The sequence below is a fragment of the Macaca mulatta genome, chromosome 5 (genome assembly GCF_049350105.2).
Source record: "Macaca mulatta isolate MMU2019108-1 chromosome 5, T2T-MMU8v2.0, whole genome shotgun sequence".
NCBI lineage: Eukaryota > Metazoa > Chordata > Mammalia > Primates > Cercopithecidae > Macaca > Macaca mulatta.
Window position 1 is genome coordinate 75315165 of NC_133410.1, and position 16510 is coordinate 75331674.

Sequence of the window (16510 nt, forward strand, 5' to 3'; positions counted from 1 at the left end):
TCTCCAAGTCCCCACTCATCCCAGAAGCCCAGTTGGTTTCACCTCTCAATCCCCCCTCTAACAGGACACCCCAACTGCTGTTGGGAATTTGGCCAATGACCATTCTAGTTACTTCCTCCTGGATAAGAGTGAAGAAGGAGCCCTGCAGTTGTATTGTCCTCCAGAGGGGAACTTTTTAGGCCAGTGGGAGGGCCAGCAGGTCGGTCCTTGGTAGAAATTGTTAGTTTAGCTCATTTGGGGTTCCAATTGTAAGACGATCTGTAGCTTGATGGCCTTGATTCTAGAGGAAACAAATTTGACAAGCAGGTTAAAAATACAGGGTGCAAAGGCGAGTACCAACAAGATGACTACCACGGGACCTAGAAAGGGGAGAAGTCATGTTGCCCAACTCCAGAGGTTGGTATAAGAGTTTGAAAGGCATTGTCTGATTTCAGGAGCTTTTCCTGTAAACGCTGGGTGGCATCTCATACTACCCCTGACTGGTTAGTGCAAAAACAAGACTCTTCCCCTAAGAAGGTGCAGAGTCCTCCTTTCTCAGCAGTGAAGAGGTCTAGGTCTCGGTGGTTTTGGAGGGTCACTGCTGCCAAATAGTCTATTTAGGATAGCAAAGTAAGGATAGATTTTGTTATTTCGTGGGAAATGTCTGAGTAACCCTTGGAGAGTGTGTGGTAGTAGGATAATGAAGTAGATAACCTGGCTATTCTGGTTCCTAGCAGGTATTAGTTGTATGGCTCTGCATTGATGGACTTGAGCTTCGTAGAGTACTGATAAGGTCTGATTTCTTGGGGCAATGTTAATGTTGGGACTTAGAAAGCCTAAGGTGCAGGTGCCTGTCCAGTTAGTGGAGAGGGAGATATAGGTCAATGTTCCACATAAGAAGAATATACCTTGACTGAGTAGACATAACTGGTTGTGTATGTTAAAAAGGTGTGTGAATTTGTTGTTTTCATTTTCCCATACTCCTAGAGTACTTGCAAGGTAGCTCCAGTGAGAGACTGGAAAGGGGTGTTGGGAGTCAACTGAGTGGCTTCCTGAAAATAGAACTATTTTCCCATTGGAGAAAAAAACATTTTGTATCTACTAGGAACCATTCAAGACAGTGATTGAAAGAGGGGATGAGAAGGCATTCACTAGTGGTGGAGTCGCTGCTGCAAGGGTTCTAGGGATGAATGGTCATGCAGGGAGTATATTTGCCATTATAAAACCTGGACTGTTTGTTAAGCAGGGAGGAGGTGATTATTTTGGGGGGCTCTAAGAAGCAGACAAGCTGTCTGAATGGAGCTGTTTGGGTGACTCAGAAGTTACTATGATCAGTTGGGGCTTGAAGTTTTAGGGTGTAATTACACTGATGGGGTAGTAGGTGCCCCAGGGCAGACCTGATAACAGGTTGCATTGGATGCATAAAGGGGTTTGGAAAGTTAAGATGGTATTCATAATTACAAGGCCATGTATGGGCTTTTCATTGCTTGTGTAATAGATGAGATCGGAAATGTAAGAACGTAAAAGTTGGATTGCACATCCTGTTAGGGTATACTTGGTCTGATCAGAGATGGGGAAGTCAGCTAATGATTGCATATTTAGAAGTCGGAAAATGTCTTTTCCTCCCTAACGAGGGTGGTAGGTTAAGTTGTTAAAGACCCAGTTTTTTGCAGGAATGAGAGTGGCAATGTCAGCATAGGTTGATAGAGAGATACAAAGCCAACAGTCATTTGCCCGGAAAGGATTGGACTGGTTCAATAGAGAGTGCGTTAAGTTGAGAGTCTGGTAGAGGTAATTAGGAGCTAGTGGAAGGAGAGGGGTGATTGTATGAGGTATCCAAGGAAGCAGGAGGGATACATAGGCAAAGAGTAAATAGGAAGGTAAAGAGGGTGCTCTGGAAGACGAGATCATTTTATCCAGTCTGAGTTAAAGGTAGGAGTAAATTGCTGTCAAAAGAAAGGAAGATACAAAGAAGGTTGATGTGATTAGGGTTCCATTAAAGGGGTAAGGAGAGGTGTTAAAGATAAAGATTATGTAGGTTTTCACTTACCTTTTTTAAGGAAAAAGGGGTTTTTCTTCAGGATCAGTGATAGGAGCCTTTTTAGTCTGGGATGTTTCCTTCCGAAATAGGAGATGCAAGTCCTCCAACAGTTCGCAGGTAATCAAGGCTGGTCTGGCTGATGTTAGGACTCCTGAGCTGACAGTCCCACAGGTTCCTCAGGGGATTTCCAGATTCCACTCCTGCCACCTTAACTGCAGTGGTGGTAGAGAGGATTACCGAGTATGCTCCTTCCCACAAAGAGTCCATAGATGGGGAGGTAGAGGGGACAGATTTGAACAACACTAGACCTCCTGGTTGAAACAACTCTGTTCCCTTTTCTCTGTGACATCCTTCAGTTAGGTTTTTAAAGTTTTGTTGATATTTTGCGAAGAAGTTATATCTTTGACCAAGTTGGCCATTTCCTGATCAAGTAGGAGGTGAGAAAAGATCGTCCATACAACATTTCATACGGACTGAGCCCCATTTTGGGGGAGAATTCTGGATTCTCAACAAGGCCATGGGCAAAAGAGTAGGCCATGGGGGATGAGTTTCTTGTGTTAGTGTCCTTAAGTGCCTCTTGAGTGTTTCATTTGCCTTCTGGATCTTCCCTGAGGATTGTGGCCTCCAGGCTCAGTGAAGGTGATATCATATCCTTAGCGCCCTGGAAATTCCCTGAGTTATTGTGGCTTTAAAAGCTGGACCATTGTTTCTCTGTAAACTTTGGGGAAGCCCAAATCTAGGAATTATTTCATGAATTAGGACTTTAATCACTTCCTAAGCCTCTCTGTCCTGCAGGGGAAAGCTTCTATCCAATTTGTAAAGGTATCGACACAGACCAACAAGTACTGAAATCCCTTTGACTTAGGCATATGGGTAAAGTCTAACTGCCAGTCCTCTCCAGGATAGTGAACTATTCTTTGTTCCCCCAAAGGAGCCTTATGATGGACTAAGGGATTATTCCTTTGGCACACCTCATAGGCTTTGACTACCTGTCAGATGGTCCAGAGGAGATTTGGCCCTGTAAATAGGGATTTGGCCATTTGATGAGCGTTTTCAATACCCATATGAAAAGTTTGGTGGAGGGTTTAAGTATTTTTCACTGACTGACTTTGGGTATAAGTACCTTTCCTTCTTCTGTCGCCAACCACTCCAAGGAGAGAAAACTATGCCCCTGTGAAAGTCCCCATTCTGTTTCAGTTGGGGAATACTGGGGCTTAATCTCTTGGAGGGGGTCTTTCCATACCAAGGGTCCTTTCATAAGTATTTCTAATGGGAGGTTCTGCATGGCAGCAATTTTGGCCTCAGCATCTGCCCGATGCTTTCCTTCTGCTTTATGCTACTACATCAATTTCCTTACTTAGGTATTCCACTGGTTGTGGGGTTGTCCTACGAGTCTGAGTAAGGACTCCAAGAGCTATCCCTGTTCTCTCTGTGATGTATAAAGATAAGTTTTGTCCTGTGGGAAGGCTTAAAGCTAGAACTTGTACGAGGGCCTACTTTAAGGTGTTGAAGGTTGTTTCTGTCCCTGGTTCCCATTTTACTAGATGAGTATTTGCCCTCTGGGTCTCCTTGATTAGAGTATAGAGGGGCTGGCTATCTCGCTGTATCCGGGGATCCATAGTCAGCAAAAGCCAGTGATTCCAAGGAACCCCCACAACTGTTTTAAATGTCTTAGGGTGAGGATAAGCCAGTATAGGCTGTATTCATTCCTTGATGAGGGCCCTGGTCCCTCTGAGGTTAGGCTTAGATATTTGACCTGTTGTAGACAAAGCTGAGCCTTCGACCTAGACACCTTGTACCCTTGATTAGCTAGGAAGTTCAAGAGATCTAGAGTATCCTCCTGGCATGAGGCTTCCGAACTGGTAGCCAAAAGTAAATCATCCATATACTGAAAGACCAGAGTGCCTGGGCTTGAGAAGTGGCCTGGATCTTGGGCCATTGCCTGACCAAAGAGATGAGGGATATCTCTAAACCCCTGGGGCAAAACGGTCCACGTAAGTTGGGATGTGTGGTCTGTGAGATCCTCAAAAGCACAGAGAAACTGGGAGTCATAGTGTTGGGGAATACAGAAGAAGTCATCCTTGAGGTCCAGAATTATGAACCATTCTGCTTCCTCTGGTATTTGAGAGAGCAGGGTATAGGTTTTGGGTACAACTGGATATAGAGGAATTACTGCCTCATTGATGGGTTAAGATCTTGCACTAGTCTCCACTGAGTGTTCGGTTTTTGTACTTCTAGAATTGGGGTGTTGTAGGGACTGCTGCATTTCCTTACTAAGCCTTGAGCTTTTAAATGTTTAACAATATCCTGTAATCCTTTATGAGCTTCAGGCCTTAAGGGATATTGCCTTTGATAAGGAAAAGGGGTGGGGTCTTTTCACCTGATTTGGACTGGGGGAGGGGTGCATTTTTTGCCCTTCCAAATTGCCCTTCTAATGCCCAAACTTCAGGGTTGATTCCCTCTTTAGTTAGGGAACAACAAATGGGTAACTTTTCCCCATATTCATGTAGATAATAGTTCCAGCTTTGGCTAATATATCCCTCCCTAACAAGGCTGTGGAACTTTTCAGGCATAACAAGAAAGGCATGTGAAAAGAGTAAAGTCTCCAAATTATGAATGAGGAGGTGGGAGAAATAACTGGTTACAGGCTGTCCCAGGATTCCTCGGATGGTAATGGACCTTGAGGACAGTCTTCCAGGACAGGAGATTAACACTGAGAAGGCTGTACCAGTGACCAGGAGGAAGTCAATTTCCTCATCCTCAATGGTTAAACATACCCGGGGCTCAGTGAGTGTGATGACATGAGCTGGCACTTCCCCAAACATCCTCATTCCCGTTGTTGGATCATCTGGTTGGGGGCTTCTGGCCCAGAGAATCTTTGTCTTGAGGGCAGTGCACCTTCCAGGGATTGCCTCGGCATAGCAGACATGGATGAGGGGACAGCTTGTTTCTCATTGAACAATTTTTTTAAAAGTTTCCTTGTAAACCACACTGATAACAAGTCCTAGAGAGTGATTGGCCTGCTCCATTTTCTGCCCTCTCTGAATCACCAAGGTTTGTTTGTCTGAGGTTCATAACTAAGGCTGTGGCCTTTCTCTGATCTAACTTTTCCTTTTGGGCCTGTTCCTCTTGATCCCTATTATAGAACACTGAGGTTGCAATGTTTAAGAATGCCTTCAGATTTTGTTCAGGGCCCAGGGCTTGCTTTTGGTCCTTTCTCCTGATATCTGCAGCTGATTGGGTAATAAACTTCTTTTAGAATCAACTGACCCTTGAGTGACTTGGGTGACAGGGGAGCAATTTTAGTTGCTCGAGGAAGGCAGAAGGATTTTCTTCCTTTGCGTGAGTTATGGTGGACATCATTGAATAATTCATGGGCTTCTTTCTAATTCTCCTTAGTCCTTCTAGAACACAGGTCAAACGATGTTTACGACTCTAGTCCCCATGATCTGAGTCAAGGTCTCAGTGGGAATCCATACTGGGGACGGCTTGTTGACCGGTAGGGAATTTGTCCCTTTCTTCAGCTGTTATTCTATCATTTACTTGACTAAGATATCAACTATCTCCAAACTCTTGGGCTGCAACTAAAGCTGAATTCTTTTCATTAAAGGACAGGGTTTGATCTAACAATAGCATGGCATCTCTCCAAGTGAGATCAAAGGTTTGCCCTAGAACCTGTAGGACATCGATGTACCTATCATCATCATCTGAAAACTTCCCCAGGTCTACCTTGATCTGCTTTAAATCAGAGAGGGAGAAGGGGGCATGTAACTGGGTTGGGCCAAATTCCCCTCCCCCTACAGCTTGAAGGGGATATAACTGATAGCCTGTTGGTTTTTGTGGTCCTTTGGAGATTTCTTTGCTTATTTCCTTCTGGGCAGGAGATATTAAAGGAGGATTAGATTATAATTAATAGGAAGGGGAGCTATCAGGTGTCTAGGATATGGGGGTAAGCTGAGAGGTCCTCCTGTGGGATATAAATTGCAAGCTTTACATAGTTGTGTATTCTCCCTCAATGAAAAGAAATTTGGACATAAGGCAGTTCACTCCATTTGCCTTCCCTCTTACAGAAAAGGTCAAGCTGCAGGATAGTATTTTAATTTATACTTCCCTCAGATGGCCATTTTCTCCATCAGAGAGAGAATATTGGGGCCAGGCCATAGTGCAGAAAAAAAAATGAGCCACCTTTTTTTCAGGGTTTGTGGGTCAAATTGGTCTCAATGGCTTAGGATGCATTTCAAGGGTGAACCTGTTGATGCCTGAGTGTTTCCCATTTGAAAGACAAAACTGCCCATGGTTTTGGTTTGTTTTGTTTCTCCCCCTGCCCAAGAACCCACAAAGGTCCCTGGACCCTGCTAATCAGAATAGTTGCACTCACCGATGCAGCAGCAGAAACAACCCCTGCCCAAGAACCCACAACCCTGCTGACTGGAATAGTTGCGCTCACCAACGCAGCAGTAGAAACACTAGTTTTCCTCCCAGACCACAGGGAGGACTGAGGAAGGTCGGATTTAGTGGCCCTTACTGACGCATTCTCAAAAACCTGTTAGAGTCCTAAACATTCTCCTTTTAGTATTGGGACCTTACCCATGTCCTATAAAGATGGTATGCCCCCATAATGAAGTGGAGGGCCATTCCCTGAGGGAGGGAAGGAATCTCCAGGGTTGGAAGAGTGACATCTTTTGTCCTCACTTATATAAATAGGAAGGATACAATTTCTGAGGCTCCCCATATCCTAGCTTCAGGAATAGCTTTTGTTAGTCCTGCTTGTCTAAGGAGGGATTCTAAAATTCCAGATAGTGTCCTTGATGATGGGGCTTTGGGCAAAAATTATGTTTTTCTGATTGGTGAGCCTGGGTGCCTAAAGAAGGTAACAGAGTCCTGAAGTTTAAACTAGAAATCATTCTTATAGGAGAAACTAGAAAAGCACCAGAGACAGGGAGTGGTTTTTAGAAGCGAGGCTAGCCTTGGAGAAGAGAGGCAAGAGGAAGTTTGTCTGGCAGGGGTTAGGACCCAGTGCGCAAGGGTCAGGATAGGTAGGATAGGTGGGCAAGTCTCGCTTGGGTGACATGACTTTGAGAGTTCTGCTTATGGAAGCAGGGTCAACCAACTTGTTGTTGGGACCCCGGAGCTGAATGGCTTTCCTCTGTCAACGCTTGGCTCAGCCCAGAAGTACAGGAAAAGTGGAAGCTGGTTCCAGGCAAACCAACGCTCCCCACTCCGATGAGCTGGGGGTTGTTAGAGAGCCCTTTCCCAGAAAACCTGACACCTATGTCTTTAGTCCAGCGGCCATGCTAGTCACTTTTAACTGGCCAACAGATGCCTAGTATTTAGCCCCTGAATTCTAAGGAAAAATAGGACAGAATAGCAAGTGAAAGGGGTTCAGTGGTACTCAACACTTGGTGATAGGTGATAGTCTCACTGCTTGGCCATAGGCGATAGTCCCTTCATGGTCACCAAAATGTGTCTGGAATTGCTGGGTTCTTGGTCTCGCTGAATTCAAGAATGAAGCCATGGACACTCATGGTGAGTGCTACAGTTCTTAAAGATGGTGTGTCCAGAGTTTGTTCCTTCTGATGTTCGAACAAGTCCACAGTTTCTTCCTTCTGGTGGGTCCTTGGTCTCGTTGACTTCCGGAGTGAAGCCATAGACCTTCACAGAGAGTGCTGCAACTCTTAAAGGTGGCACGTCTGGAGTTGTTTGTTCCTCTCAGTGGGTTCGTAGTCTCACTGGCTTCATGAGTGAAGCTGCAGACCTTTGCAGTGAGTGTTACAGTTCATAAAGGTGGTGTGTCCAGAGTTGTTTGTTCCTCCTGTCTGGAGTTGTTGATTCCTGTTGGTGGGTTGATAGTCTCACTGGCTTCAGGAGTGAAACTGCAAACCTTCATGGTGAGTGTTACAGCTCTTAAAGGCAGCACAGAACCGAAGAGTGAGCAGCAGCAAGATTTATTGTGAAGAACGAAAGAACAAACTTCCACAGCATGGAAGGGGACCCAAGCGGGTTGCCACTACTGGCTCAGGTGGCCTGCTTTTATTCCCTTATATGGCTCCACCCACATCTTGCTGATTGGTCCATTTTACAGAGAGCTGATTCGTCCATTTTATAGAGAGCTGATTGGTCGGTTTTGACAGAGTGCTAATTGGTGCATTTACAAACCTTTAGCTAGACACAGAGTGCTGATTGGTGCGTTTACAATGCTTTTGCTAGATACAAAAGTTCTCCAAGTCTCCACCTGTCCCAGAAGCCCAACTGGCTTCACCTCTCACTATCTAACTACAAGTAGTCTGGGAAGGACGGTCTTCTATATGCCTAGACAGGAGAGGTCAACCAGATGAGATTGAAGGTTCTACTACATATGCTTTTGAAGTATCCTCTGAGGAGTTCCAAGCTGACATACAGATTGTTTGGGTTCATGTAAGTGTCTATATAAATATATATATTTATGTGTATATGTGTGTGTATATGCCAATCAATAACTACAAAGAAACTTTATACCTAAAAATTGATGAGGAAACTTAATAGTGATACCATGACAATGTTTAATAAAAAAATTATTAAAAATTATTTCCAGAAATAAAGCTAGAAAGATAGATGGACCCAAACAAACATAAATATCGTACATCTGTTCTTGTCCAGCACTGTTAGGTCTTACTAACACAAACGTGAATTACATGCATATCACCAACACAGTATCTTGTTAGGATTTGAAATACCTTGAATTAGAATCTTGCTCTTTAGTACTATTCTGATTTTAAATTTTTATTTTGAATTAAACCATTCTTCCTTTGATTTAAACTATTAAGTTTTATACTATTTGAGAACATTGTATCTCTTCTTTGAAAAAACAGAATTTCACAGAGCATGGCTATGATATCAAAATTAGAGTGACATGCAATTAAGGTTGTTTTCTTGATCATTTGAATATCACTTAAACATGTCAACATAAAAATAATTTCAATTACTACAGTGGAAAATCAGTATTGTTGTTATTTAAAATTTCATTTTGATGAACAACTCTCATAAAGAATATTACTTTATCATAATCGGCTCAAAATATAATAGAACTCTAACTTAATGGTGTAAATTACTGGGATTTTTTCTAATCCTCAGAAGTAAAATCTACCTAATTAAGGAATGCCCAGTATTCTTGCAGGATTGATGACTGAAAAATGGACTTGAATATGTGCACATGCATTCATCATTTGCACCTTCGTCTCTGTTATCTCCAAGAAAGATGGCATCAGTGGGAACAAGTTACAATAGTCCTGATGCATCTAATACAGAGAAAAACACTACCACTGTCCTATTTTCATTGCCTTTGGAAATTTTTGTTGACATTTTTACCCCTGAAAAGTATTCATTATTGTTGCAAAAGTATACAAGGCCATTTGTTTTATAGCATTAGAGATTTATTCTACTTTAAAGGCGTTCATCAAAGCATTGTCTATGGCAACTGAGAATATGTCATGCAGAATTGTACTCTGTTATCAAATGACATTAATCTAAGATCTGAGGTTACCCTGAGGTGAGGAAATAAATTGAAATTGGAAGTGTAGAACATGGCAACAGAGTGATGCTCTATATTGAAGGAATAATAAATCTATCTGGGACATTGTTAATCTTTTAAAATAGTGAAGAGTTTGCTTTAAAACAAGAGTCAGAGAAGATAAGATTTTAACATGCTTGGTAATTTAGCAGCAAAAGGGAGATGAAAAATAGAGAAAAAAATAAATATTTTCTCTAAATTCTCTATCTTAAGAAATATTTCTAGTTGTGAGAACCATTCTCTACACTTCTCATAAATAGCTAATTTGAGAGTAAAGGTAAATTTATTATAATTGTGCCGTCCAAATAACAATCATATTAATAATAGTTATAATCCTTTCTCATCCATTACATTTGAACTATATTCATGTGATAGGCAATTATAACTAAGAATGATATGAGCTTTTGGGTTTCTTATATCAATATTTTCTGTTAATTAGTAGATGAATTAGAAACCACATTACAACCAGGGCTTCATGTTTACGAAAAACTACTTGTGATATTTTTGAAAACATGGGTTAGTCATTATTAAAATAGATTACGAAGTATAATTAGGCTTAAGCCCTGGGTGAAAGGCCACAGCTTTAAGATTTGTCACTTTTAATTATTTTTAACTCTTTGAGTGCTTTCATCTGCTAGCATGGATTCTTTATTCCGACTTTGTTATATTCATATGTTTTCCTTAAGTCTTATCCCTCAGTTTCTTCTAATTAATTTTATTTTTTTAAAGACAAAAAACAATAAATATAAGATTTATTAGTTTTGCTTAGTTCCCTAGATATTCTTATTAACAACAGAGTGTAGAAGGGCCAGAAAGCTCTTCACATGCATTCATTAGATAACACAGGACTTGAGCATAGCAAGTTGTCATATTATCATTATTTCTGAGAACTCTGCATCTATTACAACCATTATTAAAATTTAAATCCTACTGATTTTTCAAATAATCATCTACTAATTGGAGATGGGAAACAGTTTCCTACACTTATCCATGAAAAATGTAATATTGAAATGCAATTTCTAGAATTCCTAACTGGGACATTTTTACAATTATCACAAAGTCATGCTATTTTGAAGAAAGATGAAGAAAACAGAAATAAAGAAACAAGAATGCATGGAGAAGTTACTAGATATTAGACTTCCAAAATAGCTTTTTAATTGCTGAGGATTTATATATGCATGTAAATACATATATGTCTACATGTACATGTTTGTATTCCATCAAAGAAATAGCATTTTAAGCATAAAAAATTAATGTCATTTCCATTATCAAATTTAATTTGGTTATTGACAGACTTTATTTTTTAACTAAAAAATAAACTATACTTAAAAGAACAATAGTTAATAATTATTTTTAAGTCTCTAAAATGTCAAAGGCCCATTATGAGTTTATCAATTAAAAATAGACATTTATTAATGGATCTTGGGGACTCAGGGGAAGGATTGGGAGTGGGGAGACAAAAGAATAACTTTGGGTACAGTGTACACTGCTTGGATGATAGGTGCACCAAAATCTCAGAAATCACCACTAAAGAACTTTTCCATAAAATCCAAAACACTTGTTTCCCCAAAACTATTGAAATGAAAAATACAAATAATAGACATTTATTGAATGCTTATTGACTTAAACTATTAAATATCTTTTCTAATTATGAAAATAGAGAACTCATAGAATATATACATACACACAGTCTTTCACACACACACACACACACACACACACACACACACACACACACACGGAATCATTTTAAACAACAAAGAGTCCAACTATTGGAACTTGATTCTAAATGCAGTGGAAGCCATTGAGGAATTTTAACCAGCACTATTATGTTATGTATTTTAAAAAATCATTCTGCTTGTTTTAAGTTTATATTAAATAACCTTATTGTATATTGACCTATTTTTATTTACCACATTTAATTTTAATATGCTTTTAATTTGTACTTTCTATGTTTCTTGGAGTCTCTACTCCTATCACAACACCTGTTATTTCAATAATTTTCATATGCTTAAGATAATGTAGGGGATTTTTGAGGGCACTTAATGATCATTTTTTAAAAAATCATGTCTGTCATATTCTCTAGGGATGCCTTTACCTATAGTATCCTTCAAAGTTGTGACAAAATACTTTTCTTTCATTCTTTCTTTCCTTCTTTTTCTTTCTTTCTTTCTTTCCTTTTTTTCTTTCCTTCTTTCTTTCTCTTTCTTTCTTTTTCTTTCTTCTTTCTCTTTCTTTCTTTCTCTTTCTTCTTTCTTTTTATTTCTTCTTTCTCTTTCTTTTTTTCTTCTTCCTTCCTTCCTTCTTTCCCTCCCTTCCTTCCTTCCTTCCTTCCTTCCTTCCATCCTTCCTTCCTCCCTCCCTTCCCTCCATCCTTCCTTCCTCCCTCCCTTCCTTCCTTCTTTCCCTTCCTTCCTTCCTTCCTTCCTTCCTTCCTTCCTTCCTTCCTTCCTTCCTTCCTTCCTTCCTCCCTTCCTTCTTTCGCGTCTGTCTGTCTTTCTTTCTCTTTCTTTCTTTCTTTCTTTCTTTCTTTCTTTCTTTCTTTCTTTCTTTCTTTCTTTCCTTCCTTCCTTCCTTCCTTCCTTCCTTCCTTCCTTCCTTCCTTCCTTCCTTCCTTCCTTCCTTTCTTCCTTTCTTTTGGGTGTGTGTTTGTGTGTGTGTGTGTGTGTGTGAGAGAGAGAGAGAGAGAGAGAGAGTCAAAGAGAGAGAGAGAGAGAGTCTCGCTCTCTCCCCCAGGCTGGAGTGCAGTGATGTGATCTCAGCTTACTGCAGCCTCTGCCTCCTGGGCTCAAACAATTCTCCTGCCTCAGCTTTGGAGTAGTTGGGCTTACAGGAGTGCACCACCATGCCCAGGTAATTTTTGTTTTTTTGTTTTTGTTTTTGTTTTTGAAGAAATGGGGTATCACCATGTTGTACAGGCTGGCCTCAAATTTCTGGGCTCAAGCAATACACCCACCTCAGCCTCCCAAATTGTTGAGATTGCAGGCATGAGCTACTGCTTCCGGCTGAGAAAATAACTTTTGAACTCCTTCCAAATGCATTCTTTGGTGACCTGACTTTTATCACAATAGGGATTAGCCTACATTCTACAAACTTTTCCATTGTGCATCAATCTTTAGACACAAACATGAATGCAGACTTGATCTTTGACCAATGAGGAAGACCCAATTGGAACTAATCAATAATGTGAAAAAATCTGAAAAAGAGCCTGTAACATTACATTTCAAAATAACGAAAGAGCTGAGAGAGCCTAGTGTGAAGGAGCTCTTAATGTTAAGAAAGCACACTTCAAAGTTAAAAGATATAAGAGTAATACCCATGCCTGTGATTATATAACTCTTTTTATCTTATAGAGGTCTTGGTATTAACTCATTTTATCCTGGCAAGGTTGTTATGAGATATTTTATCTGTCTTTTAAAATCAAGGAAGGGAAGTGAGAAAGCCTAAGTGACTGTCTTGGATCACAAGATTTGTAAATGATGGAGCAAGGCCTCTAACCTAGCTCATTTGATAAGTCCAGGACCATTTCCACCTCTCTAGTGTTCCACAGCCAATACCTGCAAATTAAATGTTTCCGATAGATGGGCGTTCTTAAGAAGCAGTCTCAACGGGGGTTGAAGGTAAGTTTATCAAAATTACTTGTGGGATTATTTTAAGCACCCCCCTCCCCACCCACACACACAGACACAGACAAAGACACAGACTATTATATATTACATACACAGATTACATTATCCCTAGCTTGTGGTACTGTCAGTAAGTCATTGCTATTGGTGGGACTGGTTATCAAAGGGGTAAGGATGTTTAAGAACAGAAATCGTTAAGAATAAATGATCCAATAATTTTATTCCAAAAATAATCTTGAATTTTTTTTCTTGAAAGTAAGAATAAATGTAGTCATATAAATTAATATAAATGCACAAGAAGGTCACTAATTAGATTGGATATGGCATAGGCTAATATAGTATATGAACTAAAGTCCTGTTAAAGGACAAAAATAGCAAGATTTGTGAATCTGAAAGAAGAGGGCCAGGAAGGCTTAGGCTCAGAATAAATTGATATGTGTAAAATGAAAGATAACCAAAATAGATATTTAACAGTCAAATAAAAATCGTTTCAAATTATAAAAGAAAACATATACGTGATTTTAAAAACAAATATAGTCTATTTTCTATCTCTCTGTTACGAGGTTCTTGGCAATTTTTATAATTATTATAAAATATTTTCATATACGTACATTATTTTAACTATATTTGGTTGTCAGAGGTGCTGACAATTTTTCCTATACACACCATAAATATTTATTAATATTTGTGTTAACAATAATAATAATAATTTATCTCATGGATCTTCTCCTTAAAAAGATATGTGATATTCTACTAAGAGATTTATGTGAACTATCTTATTTAATTTTTCAATTGATTTTGTCTTTTTCCTGTTTTTAGAATAACAGTGCTTACTGAAATTCCACTTATATGAGCTATTTCTAGCTAACCAATGTTAACCCCTTCTCTGACATATCCAAAACAGGTTTTAATGCTAAGTTTAGAAAAAAAGTAATTAGAAGAGCTTTGCTCATGGTTGATAATTAGGCAAGAGTGGTAATATATGAGACAGAAAAACAGAGTAAAAGGTATATTCATTCTGTGTATCTTCAGGGAAATTATTGAAATTTATTTATGTAAAAATATTTTATAAGCTACAATTTAATACAAAATTCTGAAACAATTGTTACTACTAGTCTTATAATTTTTAGTAATGAAGTTTTAAAGGCCAGATTTTAGATTATTAAAATAAAAAAATTTAGGTAAGTAGGATAGTCCAGCAACAGAATGGAAAATTACCTAGATGAACTTATTCCATCACCGGAAGTATCCAAGCAGAGGTATCCTAAAATGTAAGGAGAATGCTTATGTGAGTGTGTTTGTTATATATGGAATGGGGTGGCTCTTACACCATATCACTGATTAACTTATTTATCCAATTTATTTTTACATTTTCATTGAGAGACTACTATATGTAAATCCTTTAGTAAGTACTTAGTAAAAAGCATTGAAGAATAATATTACCCTGCAGTCTAATAGGAAATATAAAATATAAAAACAAGATGTAATATTAAGCATGATCATAACTTAGGATGTGGAAATATTTATTCTAGATAGCACAATCAATAAGGCTCCAGGAAATTTTTAGACATGTTGGTAAGGAAGGCAGTGGTAGTATAGATGAAATGAGGGGATAGAAATTACATAATTTAAAACAGCCAAATAAACACAGTAAGCTAAGATTCAGAAGCAACCATGAGAAAGAAAATAATAGAATAAAGTTCAATATAAGTTTGATAAATTATAGTGAATTACAAACTAGCAAATTTGAGTAATAAATATTATAACACAAAAGACTGATATATTATTTGAAATTATTCTTCTTGAAAGAAGAAAAAGGAAAGTACACTGGAAAGAAAATTTTTAATCAGAAAGCCCAAAAACCTCAATAAAGTTAATCAAGAGAAAGATAATTTGTATGGAAAGCTATAGAAATAGAGCCTGTGGGATTGTATGAGAGGCACTGCATGTACAGAATTAAGAAGTCTTTGCAACTGACTGGCTATATTTACTAATCCAAAATAAAGCAGAAAAAAAGAAAAGGGGCAACAAAGTAAAAAGGGGACAGCAAGAAGATAGATTTAAACCCAGTCATATGAATAATTGAAATAAATTAAATGACTAAACACAAATACAGTCCTGTGCCACAAAACAAAGCTTCACACAAGGTAAAGAATGGATTGTGTATGTGATGGTGGTCCCATAAGATCATAATAACAAATTTTCCTATACCTTTTCTATGATTAGATAGTTTTAGATACACAGATACTTACTATAGTGTCACAGTTGCCTACAGCATTCTATAGCATGCTATACAGGTTTGTAAGCTAGGAGCAATAGGCTGTACCATATCATTTAGGCATGTACTAAGCTATATCATCTGGGGTTAGGTTAGTATACTTTATGATTTTTGCACAATAATAAAGTTGCCTGGTGATGCATTTCTCAGAATGTATTCCCGTCATTAATTGTCACATGACTGTAAAAGCAGAGATTGTCAGCTGGGTGCGGTGGCTTACACCTGTAATCCCAGCACTTTGGGAGGCGGAGGCAGGATGATCATGAGGTCAGGAGTTTGAGACCAGCCTGGCCAACATGGTGAAACCCCATCTGTACTAAAAAATACACAAATTAGCCAGGCGTGGTGGTAGGTGTCTATAATCCCAGCTACTTGGGAGGCTGAGGGAGGAGAGTCACTTGAACCTGTGAGGCAGAGGTTGCAGTGAGCCAAGATTGTGCCACTCTACTCCAGCCTCGGCAACAAGAGTAAAACTCCGTCTAAAAAAAAAAAAATGCAGACAGATTGTCAGACTGGTTAAAAAAAGCAAACCCTGTATGTGTGCAGTGCATCAAAAATAAACTTGAAAATAACTTCAAATGTAAAACACAAATAGGTTAAAAGTAAAATTATGAAAAGAGAAAAACATGCTAAACTTAATCTTAAGAAATCTTGAGTGGCTATATTTTCAGAACAGTAAGTAGATTTCAGAAAAAAAAAAAAATTGCCAAGAATAAAGGAGATCATTTTATCAAAATGTTTATTCACATAACAGACCTTCAAAACACATAAAGCAAAACTTACAGAATTTCAAGGAGAAAAAGACAAATCTACAATTATATTTAGGTGCTTTAATGCCCCTTTATTCATAATTAACACAACAAGTAGAGAGACAATCAGTAAGGATATTTACAATTTGGTCAACACTATCAGCCAAATTGTTTTAATTGACAGAGTATTCCATTTAACAGTAACAGAATATACATTCCTTTCAGATACACATAAAATATGCCATATTCTGGGCCACAGTATAAATCTTAATAAATTTCAAAGACCCAAAT